Source organism: Miniopterus natalensis, chromosome 13 (assembly GCF_054644295.1).
Source record: "Miniopterus natalensis isolate mMinNat1 chromosome 13, mMinNat1.hap1, whole genome shotgun sequence".
Classification (NCBI taxonomy): Eukaryota; Metazoa; Chordata; class Mammalia; order Chiroptera; family Miniopteridae; genus Miniopterus; species Miniopterus natalensis.
Window position 1 is genome coordinate 5,849,836 of NC_142093.1, and position 19,612 is coordinate 5,869,447.

The window sequence follows — 19,612 nt, forward strand, 5'->3', positions numbered from 1 at the left end:
GAAACTGTCAGAAAACCATTCTGATTTTATCCTATGAACCATAGTCACAGAGCTTGAGAAGGTTTTGATCCCTTATGACATTTGGTTTTGTGTGACTTTTTCTAATTCTACTTTTTTCTAAAAAAAGGTCTTTTGTGGTTCTCCCAAATGCCAAAAGGGAAAAACACTTAAAATAATGTTGCATAACATTTACCTTACAAATATCAAGCTTAGAGTATACACAAGGTTGATAGGGCATAAAGTTTCTTTCTATTATGTGTGTGTATGTGTTCAATAGTCTTTTAGAAAATGCCATGAACTTATTTTAATTGCATAGTCAAATACTATTTCCTAAGAAAACATAAAATTCTAAATATAGGAAAGTTGAGTAGCAAACAGAATTCATCTCCCTAAAAGCAAATACCTTTCAAAAAACAAAGGACTAACCCTGTCATCATTGACTCCTCCCTCTTCCTCATAACCAATATTCACTCCATCACAAAACCATTGGATTCACCTCAGAAACATCCAGCAGCCACACTCTCCCCTTTCATTAGAGTTATTTCAACAGCTTCTTTATTCATCTTCTAACCACCTGTTCTCCCACTCGAGTTCATTTTCTCTATATACAGAGTGACCAGAGTTCCGTAGTCCCCCACCCGGTCTTACCCGCAGTTTCCAAGGTCTCAGTTACTTTGGTCAACCAAGGCCCAAAAATATTAAATGGAAAATTCCAGAAATAAACAATTATAATTTTTAAATTGTACAGTTTCTCAGTTCTGAGTAGCATGATGAAATCTCCTGCCATCCCCCTCCGGACCACTCGGGACAGGATGTAAACCATTGCTTGTTCGGTGTCTCCACACTGTTTATGCTTCTGTCCCTTAGTCACTTAGTAGCAGTCTGGGTTATCAAATGGACTGTCACTGTATTGCAGTGGTTGTGTTCAAGTAACCCTTATTTTACTTAATAATGGTTCCAAAGTGCAAGAGCAGTGATGCTGGCAATTCAGATATGACAGAGAAATCGTAAAGTGCTTCCTATAGGTAAAAAGGTGAGTAAAGTGCAGTAAGATATTTTGAGAGAGAAAAAAACATACTGTCATAATTTTTAATTATAATGTATTATTAACTGTTCTATTTTATTATTAGTTATTATTCATCTCTTACTATGCCTAATTTTAAACTTTATCACAGGTATGTGTGCATAAAAATGTTATAGTATATATAGGGCTTGGTACTATCTGCAAATAAGGGGAACTATTATAATCTTAAAACTGATGTATTTTCATCCTTGATTGATAACACTTGCTAATTCTCTATCGCCTATATGATAAAAAAATACAAAATTCTTCCTAGAGTGTCTCACAAAGTGTGATTGTCTGAACAACTACCTCAGAAACTTCTGAGCTCCTTACTGGAAAAAAATAAAAGTATACTCCTAGCCTTAGCTCAGGCCTACCATATCAGAAACCTTGGGTCTGAGTTCAGTAATCTACATTTTAGCCTTTTACTCAGAAAGAATAAGTCCCCTGGAGAGAAGAAAAAGTATTAAAAATATATAAATTTTCAAGAATTTCAGTATCTGGTAGTATTATGAATGAGAAATCCTGAAAACCATGACTGGAAATTCGTAGATGAATGGATGGACTAATACGTAAAAAGTTAAAAGGAATCTATGAAATCTAGGGGGTGGGGAAAGGAAGAACATGGGTCCAAAGAGGTGAAACAGAGTGGGAAATTCAATCACAAAGGTTTCATAAAGTCAGACCCAAGTCTCAGGGAACAGGAAAAAGGTGAACAACAACAACAAAAAAAGCAAAGTCAGAACTAGATAACAAAAACACTTTGCTGGCTCAACCTTCGTTCTGAGAAAAAAGAAAATCATTCTTGTTGAGTACCCTTAGCCACTATCTGGCTCCTTGTGTGAGCTGATAGCTTACACACACACTATATTCATGCAAAATTTAAGGGCAAACTATGTTATTTTATTGTGGACCCAAATCTATAGCATCTACAAAGGCAAATTTCTTTAAGAGAAACACACAAAGGAATCCAAGCAACAAAGGAATCACTTAAGTGAATTTTCAAATATGAGCTACTGATGAAAAACTATAAAACTCTCAAGGAGACCAAGCAACATGGTGCGAGTTATCATTTTTTAAAAAAGTTGAGAAAGACTCTAAACGTAAATATTAAGAGATATAGTATATAAAATAATTTTTTATAATTATGTAAATATTGTTTCTCACTAAAAGCTACAAGTATTACCTAGGGAACTGGCTGGGAAAGAAAGCATAAATGTTAATCTTGGAACATCTTGTCATAACAGAAAGTAGTGCAGCTATCAAAGACTAATATAACTATGTCAAATGGATGTGGGACAAATGAAGAGGCCCCACATTGGCAAAGATAAAACAATCTGAGCACACAAAAATAATGGAAACATCAAATAGTTAAAACTTATCGGTTTATAATATTTAAGTGAAAACTCATAGTCCACCTTTGGAGGATTCTAAGCAACCAACACATTATACTGAACACTGTTAAATAAAAGAAAGTTATCAAGCATTTATCCCAAAATGCAAATTGAACGTCAAGATAACCAAATAGTTAATAAGTTTTTTAAAAGAAATAGTCCATTTAATAATTGGATAAGGAATGATAGACTTAATTAATCAGCATATTGCAACCCCTGATGAAATTAAGAATCTTTACAATGACCATTAGTGGTTGTTAAATCACTAGATAAAAAGATCACCGAAACTTTAAAATCTAAGGCTCAGGCCAACATCACCTAAATAGGCTGGTTAATCTTATCACCAAAGACAAATAGCCATAATGGGCCTCTTGATGAAAGTACGAAACAGCACCCATGAAGTATTCTGTCCAAAATATTGAATGTGAATTTAATCAACCTTCTATATCCAACTATTCATTTATAGGAAATATAGGGCAAAGAAACATACCACCACAGAATGCCATGGTGATGCAATCAGCAAAACCTAGGCTGTGTAAGTCTCTACAGGACAAATGACCGACCGGTTTCTTCTTCAAATGTAAGAAAATTTAAAAAAATTTTAAAAACGCAGGAAAGAGGAATACACAGAATTTAAAAAGACTGTATTTGTTTGCTAGAGCTGACACAATAAATACCAAAGACTAGGTGGCTTGAAAAAAACGGAAATTTACTTTCTCACAGTTCTAAAGGCTGAAAGTCCAAGATCAAGGTTTGGTTCCTTCTAAGGCTTTTCTCTACGGCTTGTAGATGGCCACATTCTCACTGGTTCTCACATGGTCTTTCCCTGTGTTCCTGTACCACTGATGTTTCCTTGAGTGTCCAGATTTCCTCTTTTAAGGCTACTAGCCAAATTGGATGGGGGACCACCCTAACTGCCTTATTTTATCTTAATCACCTAGGCGAAATTCCTTTCCAGCGGTGAATCTGTGAAACCTGACAAGCTACCTGCTTCCAAAATACAATAATGGGACAGGTGTAGAGTAGGCACCCCCGCTGCGAAAGAAAGGGATGGGGCAGGATAAAGGCCCACAAGCCCACAAGCCCACAGGCCCACAGGTCCACAGCCAAGCAGGGTAAGCGCCATTAGACTTTAAAGCTCCATAACGGATCCACGCTATATCCTCTGGGCTCACCTAGGCGACATCCCCTTCCCTCTGCCAGGATCTTGGCCTGTAGCTTCTCCCCTGACGCCTTATCTCCAAATACATGTCACCCATTCTGAGGTCCTGAGGGTTGGGCGTTCAACATATAAACTGGAGGTGGGGAAAGGAACGAATACAATTTGGCCTATAACAGAGACATCCAACTAATGTAATATTTGGACCCTGTTTGGCTCATGATTCAAACAAACTTAAAAATTTATAAAACAATGAAGGATTTAAATTTGATTAGATATCAGATAAAATTAAGAGTATTTTAAAAATATTTTAAAGTTGCTATGGAGATGATAACTCTTATGAATACTTATGAATTAAATTTATGATATCTAGTGTTTGCTTTAAAATTACAAAGTGGGGGTATAAGCTAAAATTGACCTTGATTTGATAACTATTTAAGCAGAGTGTTGAATATATGGGAATTTCACATGCCATTCTCTTTACTTGGGTATATATCAAAAATGTTTTATAAGTTCAAATATAAAGAAGTGTATTTAAAGGGTGTAGGGAAGTAAAGAAAAACTCAAAACATGAGCAAGAAAATAATATCAAAAAATCTTTGAAAAATAATCTAAAAGTACTTGTAGAATGGAAAATATTATTGAGATTTTAAATGCTCTATGGCAGAGAGCTCACTTCTGTAAAAATGCTAATTCTCCTAAAGTAATCTATAGATTTACTAAATTATAATCAAACTTCCAATAGGATATTTTATGAAACTTCATATTCTAATTCCAAAATTTATGTTGATGATTAAATAGTTAAGAATAGTTGAGAAGATCCTAAAAAAAAAAAAAGATAGGAAGAAGGAAATAAAGAAGAGGAAAACAGGAGAGACTGAAGCTGGAATTATCAGATACAAAAACTTAATACAAAGCAAAAATAGTTAAGGCTGTGCTACAGTGGTTTCAAGGAAAGACAATAAATCAATGCACTGAACCAGTGAGCACAAAAGGACACCATACACACATCAAAAGCTATATAAAAAAGCTATATATGCACAGATAACATAGAAATTCTTTAGGTGAAGATGGATATTTCATTAAATAATATTGGGTCAATTAATTATAAATAGGGGAAATAAAAATAGGTGCCTTCCTTAAACCATACAAAAGTGAAAAAGAAGAGTGCTTTAGTGTTTAGAAGGAAAGGATATTTTAGAGTAATATGTTTTATTTTTTTATTTTAAGCCCCTCACGAGACATAAAATATTCTAATCACAAAACAAGACTGACAAATTTTACCATATTAAGATAATTTCATCATATCCTTTATATGTATTTATTTCGTTCACTGCAAGAAGAACCAGACCCTCAAATCACCCATCTTCTCTCTTGCTCTAATCCCCATATTTACATGATATTTTTTTTTAAAAAAAACCCGAGAATTATTTCAAAAAAAAGTTAGGGTAGTTATTCAGGTAAAGAGCAAGGTCATGTGATTGGAATTAAGTGCACAAGTAGCCTTGAATGATACTGGTGATGTTCTTTGCAAAATGGGAGTTTTAGGTTCTGGTACCAATTGTGTGTTGGGGTAGTGTGGGGTGGGAGGCAGAGTTTTCCTACACCAATGTGAAAATGAATAAAGGAAAATTTCTTTAAAATAGATTCCAGAAGCCCTAAAGGAAGAGCTCTCTCACACACTGCCACTCACCACACTTCCCACTTGGAAGACTCCAACAGAAAGGACATACTGTTACATTTCTGGACAGGAGGACACTTATTTTACTCCAGCAGGAGGAAGATATTTTTCTCCTTGGCTCGCAACAGACCCAACCAGTGACAACCCGCCGGGACTCAGGCACTGGAAAGGCGCTCTACTTCAACTCCTTTCCTCCTAAGAGCCTGCTCCAGCTCCTCCCTTTTCTCTGTACAAGAACATGCCTCTCCTTGGTTCTCTGGACTTGCCTATGGTCTATTGCCATAGCTTGCTTATCTCAAATTGCAAGTCTCTGCTATTCTCAAAATTCATTTTGCTGGTAAACAACTGGCTATCTCATTTTGCTAAGGATGACACCAACAAAAAGCAGTTCTCTGGACACTATCTGGGTGTCCTACAATTTAACTCAATTCGATCACTATCTCCCTGGAGATAGCATCAGATTCCACAGGCTACGGGGTTTATTCCTACAAGACTTGCTCCCCCTATTTCCAATGCCAATCACAAGCCCAAGTGTTACCTGTTCTTCTGACCAACTGGCTACAGATTGGAGGTTCCCATTACTTTCTCCACAGGTTGAGTTAATTTACTAGAGTGGCTCACTGAACTCCGAGAAACATTTCACAAACTAGATCATTGGTTTATTATAGAACGATATATTTCAGAAATAGCCGGATGGAAGAAATGAATAGGGAAAGGTAGCTAAAAGGGCACAGAACTTCCATGCCCTCTCCAGGGACACCATTCTCCCTGTATCTCCATGTGTTTACCAACCCAGAAGCTCTCTGAACCCAGTTCTTTTAGAGGCCTTACTACATAAGCTGAATCAGTCAATTTATTAGCCACTGGTAACTGAGTCAGTCTCCAGTCTCTCTCCCCTCCCTGGAGTTCTGGGGGAGAGGCTGAAAGTTTCAGCCCTCTAGTCACATGGTTGGTTCTCCTGGCAACCAGCCCACATTTTCAGATGAGGTCCCAAATTTACTTCATTTACACAAGACACCTTTATTGCTCTCATCACTTAGGAAATTCCAAGGGTTTTAATAGCTCTGTGCCAGAAACAGGGATGAAGACCAAATATAGAGTTATTGTGTTAAAGATTAAACAACATAACTTAAATATAGCATTTAATAGGACTGTATTGTATACATGTTTTTCAGTCAAGGTATATTAAAGTTAATTTAAAATATTTTGTGTCATAAGGAAAAAAGCTGTGAGTAGCTCTGAGAAAATAAAATTGATCTCTGGCTATCAGTCAGTAAATGACAGCAAATGAGTTAGTATGAGGACTGCTCACATATAGAGGAGCTGAAATATTTTAAGGATTTTATGTTCCACATGGGGTGAAGCTGAGGGACCCTAATGCTTAAGCTTAGCTTCAGAGATGACTCTTTACTTCTGCTTGGATGTTAGAAAACGTGTCTCCTTCAACTGATTATGCAACTAGAGCTGTGGCCATTTTTTAATCTCAGGAACGTTTATTTTTAACAACTAACAATTCTACTTTGTCAACTTATTTGAATGTAGTCCTTCAAAATCAGGCTATTTTGAATATTATATATTATGTACATATGTATGTTATATACATGATCTTTAGAGCATTGTTTTTTTAGAACTCCTGGAGTCTTTTACATAATAGATTATCTTTGGCACTTCCCAGTTAGCCACTGAATAGCCCCAAAGAATTTACTCCCTCATCTTGCTCCTGTAATTCATGGCCCAGACATAAAAACAAAAAGTGATGTTAAGAATATTTAGCATGACTAGTATGCTCAAAATTTTTCCAGTATTGCTCAACAGTATTATAAAATATGCCTTATTTATCAGGTCTTCAAATGTAAGAAAGCTCTAAAAACAAAGAAGCAGTCTTATCTTTCCCCTTGGGGGCCACTGATTTTTATTCACATTTTTCAAAATGTTTACATGAAAACAATTTAGTAATAATATGCATGTTTTCAACATGTGAAAGAGCTGACAAAATGACAATCAGCAAAACATTTCTAAATGAACATGTCCCATGTTTGAAATACTTGTTATGAAAAGTTATTGTCATGTGCAGCTTAGAAGATAGATTGTAAAGGAAGTATGTAAAGTCCTATAGATTCATCAGTGACTTAAATCCCCACATCAGTGGGTAGCAGAATATTAAAATGAATCCTGAAAACATAAACTGACTAAATTTGTGCAGAAACAGAACTGAAGTGATCAGATACACTGTTCAAAGTTATTTAGAACATGAGGTCTTCAGTAAACAGAAGACTAGGAACTTCCCACATAGAATATTAATGGATAGTCTAAGATACTTCTGGTTACTTCTCCAGTGATTACTCACTGGAAAAACATGTAAGTGCCAAATTATGTTGTGCTTTATTATTTCTAACACTAATAAATCATATGAACATATTCCACTCACAAGTACAAGAAACTGTGCCGGTAGCCCTGGACAAATAGTGCTAGGACATCAAGACGTAACTGAGTTCATTTGGAGGTGAAGCAGAGGAATGCATTGCTGGAACCTCACTGAAAGGTCTTTGTCACATCCTGCTGACTTTTAGTACAGTTAAGTGTCAAAACCTACCATCTTAGATTCAAGAGTCCTATGTAATAGGTTTCTTGCTATTAATTTGCCTTTTTTCTCCTTAGACACAGGGACCAATGATTGATTTTATTCACTTGAGTCCAGACCCACACATGATAACAATAGAAAGTTCCTTATAGAGGTATGAGACTCTTCAGACACCTGGCAATTCTAAACTAATCCTAAAAATAGAAATTCACTCCTTTTGTGAAAGTTGTTCTGAACTTCCAGAGCTAGTCCACATGAGAAACAAATTGATACTTGTCCAAGGAGACAGCATTCAACCTAAATCTTTATCAATAGGAAGTCCATGCTGCAGACTTATTTGTTCCTAACAAGATTCTAATCAAGCTCCCATAAATCCAGTTCTGTATTTGCTCTCATATATTGCCTTGGCATTCTCTGTTGTTTAGAAGCTTTAAAAAAGAAAATAATAATAATAATAATAATGAAATGTGTAAATCCCAGCTACTGTTCTGATAATTCTTTTTTTCAGAAACTGATTTGACTGCTTTCTCACTGAAAACTACATCCTTGACAACTGTCAAACAATAAAAAGACTACACAGGAGCTTTAATCCGTTCTAATGTTAAAGAGTGGATTTACAAATGCTCCTAAAACCAGTGAGTACTCTAATAACTTCTAACTACTGCACTATTCCATCTGGCCTTGTTGGTTTGGTCATTGAGCATCAACAGTAAAAAGGAAAGAATTTATTCTCCAGGACTATGTAGAACTAAGTCACATACAAAAAAATAATAATATACCTGCACCTGGTTCCTGCTACTATATTCTTTTCTGTGGCAAAGATACAGCAACACCACCTTTCTTAAATGTTTCTAAATGTTGGGTCTTCTCTCCATGGCATATAGCACATGGCATATAGTACTGTATAGCACTAACAGTATCTTTCATCTGCAATGACAGTCTAACATCTGTAGGGGAATATTTCCTTTCCTAAATATTCTGGGCCAAATAATGGTCAGAATTAATACCTATAGGATTAGTAGTTTTCTAGTTAGCTCCAGAGAAAGATGGGAGAACCTGACCTATATCTAGTGACTGTTCTGTCTGAAATTTTGTCATAGGAATGATGAAATTGTTTTTGAAAACCACCATTAACAACTATCTTCAACGTTGCACTAAAAATATGACCCTTGCAGAGTGTACCATAAATTTGTTTCTCTATAAAACTTGAAGTTTTAAAAACTATGCAACACTATAGCACCCAAGGATCCACAAAGGGAAGTTTCACTCTCCTTGTGAAAGGGCTGAAGCAAATGATTTCAGAGTACAACATATTCATCCTATGATGTTATCTGCTCCATTGGTGAGATCGAGAACCCTACCTCTTAAAACAAAAGAGTGATGCCAGGACTGCTTCTCTAAACTTAGTATCCACTGAGAGAGTGACCTGGAGTTTCACCTTACCCATTAGAGGAGGGAAGGTTCACTCCTTGTAAGGAACTCTCTCCAACTCTATTCCTGACCATTTCAAACTTATCCGTGGTCTGTCAAGCCCAACAGAAGACAGTTGGCCAGTCACACCTCATTGAGGATAAGAACCTATGTGTAGGGAATTAAATATGTAAAGAAAAGTAAATAGGAGAGTATTAATGTACATGTAAAAGTAACGCTTATAAAATGCTACAAGCAATGTGGCCTTAAAAGGATGCACAACCAATGTTCTCAATGGGATGTTAAGCATTGCACCACAGTAATATACTTAGGAGACTACGTAGATCCTAATTTAAGACAGAGTTCATTATAGTCAAAAAAGAAAAGAATTTTGAGTGGAAAACATTACATGTCTGAAGGTTTCCTTTGTAAAAATTCTCTGTGCTTTTTCCTTTTCCATATTTTAAGCTTCTTGGGTCTGTCAGTGCTAAGCAATATTATAGTGATATGACAGTGCTAAGATTTGAAATTGCATGTGTTCCTAAATGCTGGTGAAAGAATCCCAGAAATATAAGGATAAAATGTTTCTCTCTCCTTACAGCTGCAATAGTTTTGCCTAGTTTTGATAAAACAGTAAATTGAGAACATCTACAAAAGTATCTATCTTATACTCCTAACAAAATATATGTGGGGGGAAAAGTAATCTGTTCTGTGTTAGATTACTGAAACTGTCCTTGGAAGTGTTCTTTATACAAAGGAGTCTTTTGGAGCACCTGGAATTTAGAGATTATTACTCTGCCCTTAGAAATATAACCTGTTAACCCTCCAAGTTTGTGATTCTGCTTGTCAATATTTCATTATTATTTGCCCTGATAATAATATTCAAATTGTCATCCTTGTTTCCCAAAATATAAATGGTGGGGTTTCTTTTTTAAGCCAGAGAAGCACTTTTAGAATTCCCTGTTCTCTCCCTTATATACCAGTGTCACAAAAATTCCATGAAGATGCTAACTTCTTTATTCAAACAAAGAGTTCAAGACTCTTTGTCTATTTCAATTAAATCTAGTATATACTAGAGCATATGGAAAGACAAAATTCCTGAGACCATACTTTTTAAAATGCAGAGGGAAGGGATCCATGATGGTGGCGGACTGAGTGTAAGCTACACTGACACTCTCCAGGGACCAATCCAGATTTACAACTAAAACATAGAAAAACCATCCTGAAAGCCAACTGAAGACAAGCTGGAGAGGCCCCTCATAACCAAGGAGGAAAAGTGGAGACCCCACAGAGACGGGCAGGAAGTGCGGAGGTGAGAGTGCTGAAGGTCCGGAGGGAGATCTCAGCCATGGGGGTTCCCACTGAGGACTCTGGGGCCTAAACCCCAAGCTGGGCTCCCCAGCCCAGAGCACCAGCACTGAGAAAGGTGCCCACATAACATCTGGCTGTGAAAAGCAGCCAGGTTTCTGTCTGCCAGGGAGACGGCTGGAAATGCAGGCCCCCTCTTAAAGGACCAACGCACAATGTTTCCTGTGCAGCCACTCACCTTGGGCTCCGGCGGAGGGGGAGTGGAGTGGACTGGAGCTGTGTGGGGAGAGTCTGGGGTTGTGTCTGGAGACTGAGATCAGAAGGCACCCATCTGGATTCCTGGGCCAACTCATTTCCCCAGACTGTGGAGGACATCTTTCTCAGGAGGCGAATTTTCGGCTTTTGCCTGAGGGGGAAAGCAATTGCCCCACCCTGCTGGAAAGCGTCCTGCCTTGCCCAGAGGAGTTTCTACAGCCTGAGGCCCATTAAGAGAATCAGATTAATGAGTCTGCAGGCAGAGGCAGACCTCAGAGTGCTTTGAGTCTTTGCCTGATCTGCTTCGAGACCCGGGCCTTAGAAAAGCAGACTTTGGTGTGCATCTTGGGCCTGTCCAACTGTACCTAGCCCCAGCAGAGGAGACCTCAAGCCTAGGGTTATTGATAGCTCCAAACAAGGTACTCAGGGCCAGTCACAAACTGCATCTGACATTGGCCTGTACCAGAGACCCTCCAAAAAGCCTGAGGGTCCTAGCAGATCTACCTAACACTTAAAAACAAACCCAAAAAAGTAGCCAGAATGAGGAGACCAAAAAACAAGCCCCAAATGAAAGAACAAGAGAAGTCTCCAGAAAAAGAGCTAAATGAAATGGAGATAAGCAGTCTCTCAGATATAGAGTTCAGAATACTGATTGTAAGGATGCTCCACAGCATGAAAAAAGATATGGAAAGTATGAAAAATGACCAGTCAGAAATGAAGCAGGTCATAGCAGAAATAAAGAATACATGGGAAGAAATAAACAGCAGACTAGAGGAAGCTGAGGGTCAGATCAGTGAATTAGAAGACAGGGTAGAAAAAAATCACTCAATCAGAGACCCAAAAACAAAAAACAATTAAAAAACAGGAGGACTGTCTAAGGGAGCTATGTGACAGCATGAAATGTAACAATATTCGTTTTATAGGAGTGTCAGAGGAGGTCAAAAGTAAGCAGGAGTTAGAGAACCTGTTTGATGAAATAATGGCAGAAAACCTCCCTAACTTGGTCAAGGAAAAAGCCACACAAGTTCAGAGAGTCCCAAGCAAGAAGAATCCAAAGAGGCCCACACCCAGACACATCATAATTAAAATGCCAAGAATTCAAGACAAAGAGAGAATCTTAAAGGAAGCTAGAGACAAGCAATCTGTCACCTACAAAGGAGCCCCCATAAGGCTGTCATCTGACTTCTCATCAGAAATTCTACAGGCCATAAGGGATTGGCATGAAGTATTCAAGGTAATGCAAAACAAGGATCTGAAACCAAGACTACTCTATCCAGCAAGATTATCAATCAAAACAGATGGTGAAATATAGAGCTTCCCAGACAAAAAAGGCTAAAATACTTTATCACTACAAAACCAGCATTACAGGAAATATTAAAGGGACTGCTATAATTAGGAGTAGAAATAAAGAGAATGAGAAACATAGGCATAAAGAAACAAAATAGCAGTAGATAAGTGTCTTTCAATAATAACCTTAAATATAAATGGATTAAATACCCCAATAGAAAGATGCAGGGTGGCTGAATGGATAAGAAAACATGACCCAAATATATGCTGTCTACAAGAGACCCACCTCAGAACAAGACTCACAAGGGATGAGAGTGAAGGGATGGAAAAAAATTTTCCATGCAAATGGAAATGAAAAAAAAGCTGGGGTAGCAATACTCATATCGGACAAAAAATAGACTTCAGAATGAAGACCATAATGAGAGACAAGAAAAGTCATTACATAATACTAAAGGGATCAATCCAACAAGAGGATATAACACTGATATACATATATGCACCCAATATAGGAGCACCTAAATTTATAAAAAAACTTCCAGAGGACTTTAAGGGAGAGATCGACAGCAATACAGTCACAGCTGCATTGCCAGCTACCACCTTACTGCAGACCCTGAGAGAGTCCAATCAAGAATAGCTCAGCTGAATTCAGTCAGCCCATAGTACAGTTAGAGATAATAACAAATGGTTGTGAAAAAACACATAAAATTGGAATGGTTCGTAATGCAGCAGTTGATAATTAGTAAACAATACAAAAATTATATATTGCAAAACTATGAAAACAACAAAAAGATCAGTGGTTGCCAGGACTTGGGGAGAAGGGAGGAATGAATAGGTGAGCACAGGGGATTTTTAGGGCAGTGAAACTCTTCTATATAATTCAATAATTGGTTTATTCATTTATTCATTCCATATTCATTAACTCCTCACCATGTATAAGGCACAGTTTTAGGCGTTAGTGACACATCAGTGGAAGTACAGACAAAAATTTCTGCTCTTATGGGACTTATATTCTTGTCAGGGGGAAATTAACATAAAAATATAAATTTACTAAACATATAAATTATAGGTCAGAAGCCAAGGATTACGGAAAATGGTAAATGGCTATTAGGAGTATATGGGAAGGGCAGCGCCATTGATTCAACTCAGACCCTTGACTCCCAGTAAAGCCCTCTGTAATGCCTCCAACCTACAATGACTACTCCATCCTATGAAGCTCTAAGCACTATCTGGCAACCTGCATCATTCAGTTGGCTTTTCTCACATACTACCTTATATTGCCATGTCAGTAGAGTAAATTAAAAAACAGGATTGGGAGAGGATTCCGGGAGTCTAGTTCTAGCACTTTTCCTTGGTACATCATATAACTTGTCTCAGTGGTTTCTCATTTTTAAAATGAGAGGTTTAGACTAGATGATATCTGAATCTTTTGAATATGAAGTATCATAATTAATATGTGTATGTTCTTCTCCATCCATATACAATATCACCTATAAATCATATATATCCTTCCTGCTAGAGCCATCCAAAAATGGAATATGTATGGTAGTTCTAAAATCCAATTGAATGGCACTTTAATTACTAAAGAGTTTTAGATTTGGTGCACTCTCCTTTGTAAAACAGCCAACAAGTTTTTATTTAGTTCCTATTTGAAACAGAGTTCACTTTTAGAAAATAGCCTACTAAATGTATGCATGTTTTAATTACCTACTGTTTAAAGCATAATTGGATAGTATGAGTTTTAATTAGGTACTGAGCTTTCATTTTCATTCTTTTGTATGCTGTTGGGTATATGTGAGTGTTTATGATTTTAAAGACCTGACTTTTTCTTAATTAGTTTCCACCCATTCTGAGCTTTCTCTGAAATAAGAAGCCACATCATCTGTTGTGTACATTTAAATATGTACAAATTTCTAAGAGACAAAAATTTATTAAGGAATTTAATTTAGAAACAATAAAATAGCACTTTTTTCTAGTTTTTTGTGTTTTTTTTTTTAACCTGTGGATAAGTGCTTGGGTTAAAGTTTCATAGACCTTTTTTAAATTTATTTTTTCACTAAATTTATTGGGGCAACATTGGTTAATATGATCACATAGGTTTCAGGTGTGGGTTTCTATGTTATGAGATCTGTATATTGCACTGTGTGCCCACCACCCAAAGTCAAATCTTCTCCCATCACCATATTTTCTAAATTATTATGAATGCCTAAGAATTATATCTTTAAATAATAAATAGTGGAGTTTCTGGAGAACATATTGAAAAATAATATTTTCAGTCCTCTGGATATTTAATAATACACATTTCTTGAAGAAAGACTACATTTTCTTATTATCAACACTTTCTAAATTGAATCATAGATTTTAATGCAAATAATCAGGTCTCTTTATCTAGGGAGCAAAAAGTAATGTTTCTATTGGCAATTCAAATATAGCCACTGTTATCCATCAGGCCTTGAAAGAGGTTAATAAAGGGAGGGAAGGTAATTAACATGTACTGAATGCAAACTATGTGCCAGGTCTTGTATATACAGAGTCTCTAATTTACATGCCAGCCCTACATGGTAGATATGATTTTCTCTTCTTTAGAAAGTGCATAGACTGGAATTAAAATATACATAAAACCTGTTTGATTCTAAATCTTTTGTTCTTTCTCAAATATCAACTATCACCATTAGAAATTAAAATGTAGAACGTAAAATGAGAATATATCACATCTGCAACTATCTGCATGTTTGGGTGCCTATCATGTGAAGATATTGCTGGTAAAAAATCATAATGAAACAAATTAAAGCATCAAAATAGGTTTTTCAGCCTGTCTTAAATATTGAAGGAACCAGACACTGAAAATACAGAACCATTTTTTCATTGTCTCAGGATATGAAAAACATTAAGCAGAAATAGAAAACAGTTATGAGTAGAAAACAAACATTTTTATTTTAAAAATGCATCAAGACTTCTCACTTTGTGTGGTAGTATCAACACTATCCCAGAATAATCTTTTTTTTGGGGGAAGGGGGCGGAAGGGGGATTTATCTTTGCATATCATACTACATTACACTTCCATGAAAAACACTATTGATTTTTAAACAGTAGATATAATTTTATAGCCATAAATTGGGCCCAAGGACAATATCAAATTAACTGTTTTCTATTAAAAGGACAAAGTTACGTAGTTCGTATTTTAACATCTGTAAAATTTGGATATTATTACCTCATGGATTTAGCATTAGAATTAAATAAGTATAAACACATTAAAGCAGTTTTTTTCTTTTTTTCTTGTTTTCTTTTTTAAATAAAACTTTGTATAATGGAAATTCATATATAAGGTGGCTCAGAGGATCCAGGAGATGGAGGTTCTATTCTGCTCAGGGCACGTGCCTTCATTTCGGGCTCAATCCCCGAAGGGGGCGTGCAGGAGGCAGCTGATCAATGACTCTCATTGATGTTTCTATCTCTCTCTCCCTCCCTCTCCTTCTCTGAAATCAATAAAGATATATTTTTTTAAAAAGAAAAGGTTATCATTTGAGCCATGGAAGATAAATGGAATAATAGGCAAGGTACAAGGTGCTTCAGGCAGAGGGAACATTCTGGACAAAAACATAGATATGGGAAGGTACAGAGTATGTATCGGAAAAAGTACAGCTGGTAAAGAGCGCAAAAGAGAAAGAGCATTCTGTTGTGGAAAGAGAATGAGAATTTTGAATCACAGAGACCAAGTTTGAATCACTGGGTAATAAGAAGTTGTGAGATTTACATAATATAAAGCACAGTTGGCAAATTATAAAGTTGAAAAATATATATGACAAAGATGAAACAAAAGCCTCAACCGGTTATGGAAGAACATAATTGTTATACTAAAAACTTTGGGTTTATTCTGTTAGTAACAGTGAGAATATTGAATATATTAATAAAAATCATGCAATTTCTTCTTTATGGAAAATCTGTTTTGTAATTTTGATGAGACGATTTGGCAATATTAATAATATAAAACTGTTCGTTACAGTGGAGAAATCTACATATACCACCTGGGAATTCTTTTACACAATTTTATTCTTCCTTTCAGTTTTCAAACCATCTAGTAGACACATGCGGAAAAATCTGTTTGAAAATGACAAGTGAAAGATGTTTTATAAACTCCAGATGGAATTTGTTCTTTACTCAGATCAAATATGAAAAGACATCCAGACACCAGGGTGTATATATAGAAAGTAAATTCTATCTGACTTTGTGAATCAAATTTTTTTGCATTTTACTAACTGAACTTTAGTGTGGAAACTCAGTAGTTATGCTGCTATGGGCAGAGGGAAGGAAAAGTGGAAGGACTGCTGGAAGGTTACCATTATTTATGGGGAATTACAAGATACCAGGCACAGTGCCAGGTATTTTATATTCACTATCTCATTAAACCCAACAACCTTTGACCTGAATATAACCAAGGTTCAGTAAAGTTAAGTGTCTTGCCCAAGTCATTGACTGAGCAATGTCCTCCAGTTATTGGATGACCAACATTCAAAATCCAAAGTCTAACTGAAAAGTATTTGCTTTGTTTATACAGGTGATATGCACTTTTTTGCTCAAACAACCACTAACTCATTAACTCCAATTTTACTCTTAATTCTTTACTTCCAATTTATTTCATCCAGCTTTTAACCAAAACCTATCTCTCTTTTTCTATTTGCCTAGATGTTTCTAATATCAATATTCACTGATTTTCTTCCCCATTTCTGTTATCTCACTTCCTGATTTATAATGTAACCTATAAAAATTTCAAAATTTAAGAAAAATTTTATCGATGGAGTTAACATGTACCACTTATCCTACCTTTGAAAGTTCCCAATCTTTACTGTTCTTTGCATAAATAGCCACTGATAGGTTTTAAACTTCCTCCTTTCTCTTTTCTGCTAGCTTATGTGTCAGTAGTGGGCTGAAATATGTGACAATTCTCTTTGCTCAAGAGGGAAATTCAGATCAACCTAGGTGCTAAGCCAATAAAGCATTTGTTTATTCAGAAAGTATTTACAAGATGACTACTGTGAGTCAGGAACATATTATCACAAGTTGTCATTGATTTTCTCCATACCCCCAATCTTTTCTCCCATCCCCATTCACATACCCCATCCTAATCCCAACCACCTCCTTCCTGCATAAGTTAACATTATTCTGATTGAGTCACTTTTCACATTCTAGTTCACATTACTGATTTGAGTATATGTGTGTCTCCCTAAGTAAAGAATTTTCAGAGTCTTCTTACCTAATAATCTTTGCAAATTCTAAAGCTCTATGGTAATTTCTGATTCTGTTAAGTGTTATGAAAGAAAGAAATATGGTGATGTGACAGAGAGTAGCTGTGGTGGCAGGATGGGAGAGAAAGATGGAAAAGGAGTTGGCTACTTGAGGGAAGTGTCCAAGGGAAGAGTTTTCTGAAGATCTGGCATTTCGATTGAATCCTGAGAGAAGAGAAAAAGATAGCCATGATGAGGGCCAGGGAAAGACTGGAACAAGTCAAATGAAAAACAAAATAAGAGAAGAAAAGGCTCTGCGTTAGGAAAGAATTTGGCATCTTTAAGGAACAAAAAGGAGGTCAGGGGGTCAGTGTTACTGGAGTGCAGAGAGCAAAAGCGAAAGTGGTAAGAAAGGAGGCAGGGAGCAGATAATAGAATTCAAAGCCATTGTAGAGTTTGAATTTTATTAAAAGTGTAATGGGAAGCCATTCAACATTTAAATCTGGAAATTGATTTAATGTGATATGATTCACATTTTTAAAAATAGTATTCATCCAAGTCCTGTAAACAGTATTCTACTTAGAGATGGTTTTAGCTATCACTTTAATATCCGTAGTGCAGTCTTCCAAGTTCCAGCTTCACATCTTCAACCATCTTCAGGAAGATCTTTCTTCTTAAGAGGCTCGCCTCACCTTAGATTCATAAAGCTAAGAACAAACTTGTCTTCTCAGTAACCGACTCAGCTTCTTCATTTCTATAATTTCCCTGGTTACTCAACTTCAATATTCTAGCAAATCCTCCCTCACCCACCGAGCCCAGGCAAGGCTCCTACTTAGGAGCTTCTTTTTCATCCCCACTGCTACCATCCAAGACCAGCCTCACAAACTCAGCCTTAAACTAACCCCCAAAACGTTCAGACTCTTCAACGTCGCACTTCAAAGTGCCCCTAGCCTTCAAGCTCATCTTCTACTCCTCTAACTAAATTCTCTCTTCCAGCCAATTTGCTCTACTTATACTTTTCCTCCACCAAAAATATATTGTTCCTTTCTCTTCACTCATCAAAATTCTAGGTCAAAGCCCGGGTGCTTACTTCTTCATTATCAAGCTAAACAGTGCACCAAGATTTTATCCCTTTACTTGTTTACAATCTCCTCTCTACATGAATTTAATAATTGTGTAATTCTCTTGCTTAATTTTAAATTGTGTTCCTTGATTATGTCCAAATGTCCCATTAGATATGTCATATAATTACTGAATTATTTTCAAGTGCTCAAGGGTTTCAAAAACATATGAATTCCTTTTTTCCTGATAGTCTCTCTTTGGGGCCCACTAACTGCCTACCCTCCCCGGACTGGCTGGCTGCTCTAGGCCTGGGACAGAGCTGTCCTCTTGAGTCTGCCCCTTCACCTCACCCTGATCTCCTCTTGCAAATCCCATGATAGATCCACTATTTTCTCTATCCCATATGGGATCCTTTTTTTAATTTTTTTTTTTAATTTAGGCTTCATCTCCCAATAGCTTTCTAATAAGAATGCATGGAAGGTAAATTTCCTGAGTTGAAACTAAAACTGCTTTTATTTTAAGCTCACACTTGATTAATTCTTTTCATTAAAGAATTAACTCTTTAGTGGAAAGGTTTGATTGTTTCACCTAAGTGAGCACATAACTACAAACATTTGTTGCTTATAGTGATGAGCTGTAAAATCAAGAGCTAATGCCTACTTCATGCTTATTTAATAGCAACAAAATTTTAGGTGTCTTGCAGGTCATGATACCTTGTCCAGGGGAATTATAATCTAAACCAAACAAAAAGAGTGCAAAAATAAGTAGAGAGGAATGTTAACACCAGTGTGTACAGACAGCCTGTTGTGCAGAGTGGAAAATTTCACTCTGAGCTTGTCAGAATCACATTCTAGGCTCTCATCTCTTTCCTTTGAAGAATAAAGAATAATCATATTTGGATTTGAAAAAGAAAAATGTTAAATGTTAGCTAACTACTTTGGTGTTAATACTTTGGTGTTCTTGTGTCACTGAAAGCAGCAAAAAAAAAGAATGTTCCTCATAGAAGGGAAAGAATTTTTAACATCTTTATAGGAAATCCATTCATGAGGTGATTTGCTAAAATCTTTGCTGCATTGTGATTTCACTTGAATCATATATCAATAAACATTTGAGAAAGAAAAGCAAATTGATTTCCTGAGATTCTATTACTCGTCATATTTTCCTTAGTGGAGTTTGCATCTGCAAAGGATTTT